Genomic DNA, 5,343 nt, shown 5'->3' with positions numbered 1-5,343 from the left:
CTGTAATGGTTAAGTCTGGGGGTTGGGTTAGGCGAAAATATCATTAAACTGATATAAAATCGATGGAAGTCTGTGCAATGTCCTCACAAATAGAGTGAAACAAACGTGTGTGTGTGTGTGTGTGTGTGTGTGGTTCTGGTATTTCCTATGTTTTAAGGACATCTTGGTCCCCATGATGAAAACAGCTTATCTTTATTTATTTTTTGAAAATGTAAAAATTAAAACAACATTTTTTTTTTTTTTTTGTGAGGGTTGTGTTATATAGAGGATAGAATACATAGTACAGTAGACCTATAAAAGTCATTATGTCTATGGGGAATGTCCCTTAAACATGGAAACCCAACATGTGTTAGTGTTATATCTATTATTATCCACCTGCAAATACATTGTGTATTTGTATTGGTGTGTACATTGCAGCAGCTGCAGCATATGTAACTGATCTTTCTGAGATGTATAAGATTTCATGTTACGTGTGTCACACAGTGTGGGGAGTTGATAAATAGTGCTGAGGCAGGACAGAACATTCTAAAGAGCTAGACATGTCTTGGAACACAGTGTACAAACGTGTGAGTTTGTGTGTGTGTGTATGGTTGTGTGTGTGAGTGAGAGCGATAGACTTTCAAAGTTGTTTTAGTGAGATATCTAACCTCAACTATCCCTTAACACTCCCTCTAGACAAAAAAATGTAGTTTTCAAAATAAAACATAACAGTCTTCACGTTGATTCGGGCACACAAACATTCAAATCTCAACTGTGGGGAAAATAATGGGTGGACAGAGGTTCAGTAAACAGAAACGCCAGATAAGGACATTGCTGACGAAGCTACACTGATTATAATTTCCTCGTTTCTCTTCTTGTTGTTCTCATGATCTGAAGAGCATCACACCATCAACAGCAAGGAAAGATGGTTGTAATACAGTAACCAATAAGGAAAACATCTCCCTGAGAGGTAAAAAGATAGAAATAAAGATGTGTTTGTTTGTATTCATGAATCAAACATATATATATATCTGAACTATCTTTCAGGAAACTATGTAGATGTTATAAGCAAAATGAACTGGTTGTCACAGTGTTACATTGTTATGTTAACATCAGCATACTTTTTGGGGGTTTATGTTAACTTGAAGACAGTCATTTTTGTACAAGTTAACCATATAGTTTATTGTAGTGCCTGGTCAAGCCCTTTCATGTAACCTGGTTTCTTAAGCTTCTACGTTATCTTCTGAGGGCATTGCATAGAAAAGCAAGCAGCAAATAGGCCTATATGTTGTGCGAATAGATCCAGATCTCACAATGATGTTTATCTTGCAATAAAACAGTCACATCTGTTCCACAATTATCTTTCAACAAGGTAGTCACAGGCTATGACCCCATTTCGCCTCCCTCACACTAATTTATTAACAGACTTTCCATTTAACAGAAGCTTTTCAGTAAAGGTCATTGTGTCATCTTTGCTGTAAATGCATAGAATACCACCTGAGCCTATGATGCGCGCGCACAACCTCAGACATCTCTGGGGGGGAAAGCACATCTGAAGAAGTGTTTGAGACCGTTTATCATGTAAAACCCTAATGCGACAGAGACCTCTGGTGGAACATTTTGGAATATTCAAGACGTCTAGAGGCATGATGAAACTGTAAGTTGAGAAACATTGATTATTATATGACAAATCCCTGAAGTTCCACAAGTAATAGCCTACCATAATATGGAGACGCATCGCGAAAATCGTGTATGTGCAAGTTGTGTTTTTAGTTTTACGCACTTCATCTGTGCAGCGTGTTGCGAGTGAGAACTGCACACACTTCTGATTGGCTGTTATTTGTATCATATCGTGTCGCGTTAGGTCTATCGTGGTGTTTATGCGTAGATATTAACCAATAGAATCTATTTTGGCCATATATAGACTATTTATATATAGGCTATCTGACAAGTATTTACAAGTCTCTGCCTGTTTCAGCTGCAGTGAAAGTGACAGTATTGCAGTGGAAAAGTTCAAGTTCAAACAAAGGGTTCAAGTTGTTGCTGTGTGAATTGCACCGAACATTTGGGTAAGGTCTCTACGGTCGCCATTGTAATGAATTCTTACTGTTTCACTGCACATCCAGATGTTTTGACAGCAATCACGTTAAAGGAGAACTCCGGTCAATTTTAACATTGAGCTCATTTTTTTGTACATTTGGAGTGCTGTCAATACAGAGAACAACGACAAAAATCGGTGTTGCCTACACCGAGTTATTCTATTTTTAAAATTTGCACCCTGTTGACTTCAATGGGGCAAGTACTAAACCTGCTTTTAGCCTCTTAACATCCTTGATGTGTCATTACAAGTGCACAGAAAATGTGAGTGATTCCTTCAGAGTGAACACGAGTGAATCTGACTGCAGTAGATGTGAAAGATATGTATAAAAATTATGTTATTTAAGCCAGCGCAAATACCTGTGTTTACATCCTGTTTTCGGTTGAAGTCCAAAGTAGTCGATTGCCGAGTTCATGCGCGTGATCATAGGTAACTAAACCTATGCGTAATGACAAATTGATGTTAAAATTGACCGGAGTTCTCCTTTAATGTTGTAAACTGAAAGTCAAAAATACATGACCAGTGTGAGGCAGCAAAATACAAACATTTATCAAGTAGGCTATGTATGTGTCTAGCAATACTGTTGTGTGCTTTATTTTAGCAATCAAATACAACATTTAAAATGGCAGATGAACCTTGCATTATTAGTAATGAATTCTTACAACAGTGAATTTCACATTTGTGAAGGAAACGACAGCACTTCTTGCATCTTTTGTGCTTTGAAACATAATATGAGATTGAGAAACTGATCTTGATTTTCTTTATAGGACCAACTATGATAAGCAAAATAAAGGACTCTTGAGTTCCAGCATGGAAAGGGACTTCAGACATTTAAATATCATGGCATAAGCTGTTGTTTGTACATATTTCCTAAAGCATTTTTTTATAACACTGTTGACAGATCTTTTTTAGGATGGCTATGTCTGAAGATCGCTGTATAATAACTCACCAGGAACCGGAGAATATTAAAGATTCCATATCTACTCAGGATCTCCTATCAGCGATAAACACAATCAAAGAATACCTCAAAAAGCAAGATCTTGTAGAACTTAACATTGGTGTGACGGGAGAGTCAGGTTCTGGAAAGTCCACATTTGTCAATGCATTCAGGGGTCTAGGGGATGAAGAAGAGGGCTCTGCCAAAACAGGTAGTGGAAACCACTACAGAACCAGAGGTTTACCTTCACCCTAAATACAAAAATGTGAAAGTGTGGGATCTTCCTGGCATTGGAACACCAAACTTCAAAGCCGGCGAGTATCTTAAACTGGTTCCGTTTGAACGCTATGATTTTTTCATCATCATTGCTTCAGATCGGTTCAGAGAATGCCACACTCAGCTGGCCAAAGAGATCATGAGAATGGGGAAAACATTTTATTTTGTTTGTTCTAAGATTGACTCAAGCATTGATGCTGAAAAGAGGAAGAAAAGCTTTGACAAGAAAAAGACACTGGATACCATCCGAAAGGATTGTGTAAATGGTTAGTTTATTCAGTTCCCATGTTTTGAGCAACAAAGAGATTTATCTAAGAGATTTAGATTTATCTAAGAGATTTATCTTTACGATTAATGTATTAAACCAATATGTTTTTCTCATGTAAAAACAATGATAATTTTAATTACACTGATAATAATTTATTAGCCTATATTATTTATTAATTTATGATTATAAAATATGTAATAATCCTTTATTTTTTAAATATTTCCTGTTTCTGTCTAGGTCTGAGAAAGATCGGTATAGAGGATCCTGTCGTGTTCCTGATCTCTGGTTGGGAGCTCGGCAAGTATGATTTAAATCAGCTGCAGGAGAGGATGGAGGAAGAGCTTCCACAGCATAAGAGACGTGTGCTGATGTTGGCTGTGCCAAATATTACACACAATATTAATGAGAAAAAGAAGAAAGCTCTAGAGGAAAACATTGGAAAAGTTGCTTTCCTGTCTGCTTGTATAGCTGTTATTCCTCTTCCTGGTCTTTCGATCACTGCAGATATAGCCATCATAGCAGATGAGCTGAGAAAGTACTACAGTGCGTTTGGTCTGGATGATCCATCCCTTCAGAAGCTTTGTGAAAGATCTGGGAAATCCGTAGAGGAATTGAAGAGTCTGATGAAGTCTCCTCTGCATCAAGGGATAGACACAAATTCAATATTAACCTTGCTGGGTGCTGCATCTGTTCTTATATCAGAAGATACTGTTGAGTTACTTGTGAGCTTTATTCCTATTATTGGCAGTTTGGTGGCAGGAGGACTGTCTTATCTGACTGTCTCTAGAATGCTGAAGAGAGCTCTGAATGACATCGCTGATGATGCCAGGAACGTGCTGATGGCTTCACTGGAGACTGAAGTGTAAAAGACAAGAATGTTCAACAGCGTTTAGAACTAATTGCTATTAGGGTATTTATAGACAAAAAACATGTATGACATTTAATAGGCTACAAAATATCCAATAGACGTATGATGTAGATTTCATGTTGTATTCACATTACATGCATTTAATTATCTGTTACTTTTATCCAAAGCAACTTACATTTTATTTAAAATACAGATGTGATTACAGTTTTTCTCAATTGCTAAAACACAATTTCTGAAACCTTGCTCCTTTTTCTGAAAACATTAAACACAAAACCTCATCTTCAAGCACTATTTACAAAACCTCTGACTCCTCTTGCAAAATGAAGCTTTCGCCTAAAAACAAAATGATATACACTATCAAGCAGTCAGTAAACAATACACCAAAAACTAGAAAACACATTGTTTAAAACATATAGTTCTCGAAAGATATCTATACACTGTAAAAAATGATCGTGATTTTAACAGTAAAAGTGCTACAGTGAAAAACTGTTACAGTTTTTCTTGATTGCTAAGACACATTTCTTGAAAGCTGCTCTCCTTTTCTCTAAACTGTGAACACAAAACCCAATTTTCAAGCTACATTCACAAAACCTCAGACTCTTTCACCTCAATCTGTGCTCAAAACTGAACTATGTTGTCAAATCGTGCCCCGAGTCAATCAAAATTAAAAACACTACTGAACAGTCACTAAACACTACGTAGAAAAATAGAAAACACAATGCTCAGGACATGAAGCTGGAGAAATATGTTTGTTCACTGTAGGCTAAATGCATGTTGCTAAACAAAAAAAACCTGTGCATTTAGCACTTATACAAAAAGACAAAACAGAAATCTTGTGCATTTACACGTAGCACTTGTAAAAACAAACAGAAATCTTATGCGTTTGACACTTGTGTACAGTAAGCCCATGTAAAAAT

At 36.7% G+C, this 5,343-nt stretch overlaps 1 pseudogene across 1 annotated transcript; it reads left to right on the top strand.

The window, feature by feature from the left end:
* The first annotated feature begins 1,952 nt into the window (after nucleotides 1–1,952).
* Nucleotides 1,953–5,343, top strand: LOC308697251 (interferon-inducible GTPase 5-like; annotated as a pseudogene). Its single transcript, XR_014032257.1, has 2 exons — nucleotides 1,953–3,556; nucleotides 3,796–5,343. The product of XR_014032257.1 is annotated as an interferon-inducible GTPase 5-like (transcript).

This window comes from Scardinius erythrophthalmus (assembly GCF_964197995.2).
Source record: "Scardinius erythrophthalmus genome assembly, chromosome: 10".
Lineage (NCBI taxonomy): Eukaryota > Metazoa > Chordata > Actinopteri > Cypriniformes > Leuciscidae > Scardinius > Scardinius erythrophthalmus.
This window is presented reverse-complemented; position numbering and strand designations above follow the sequence as displayed.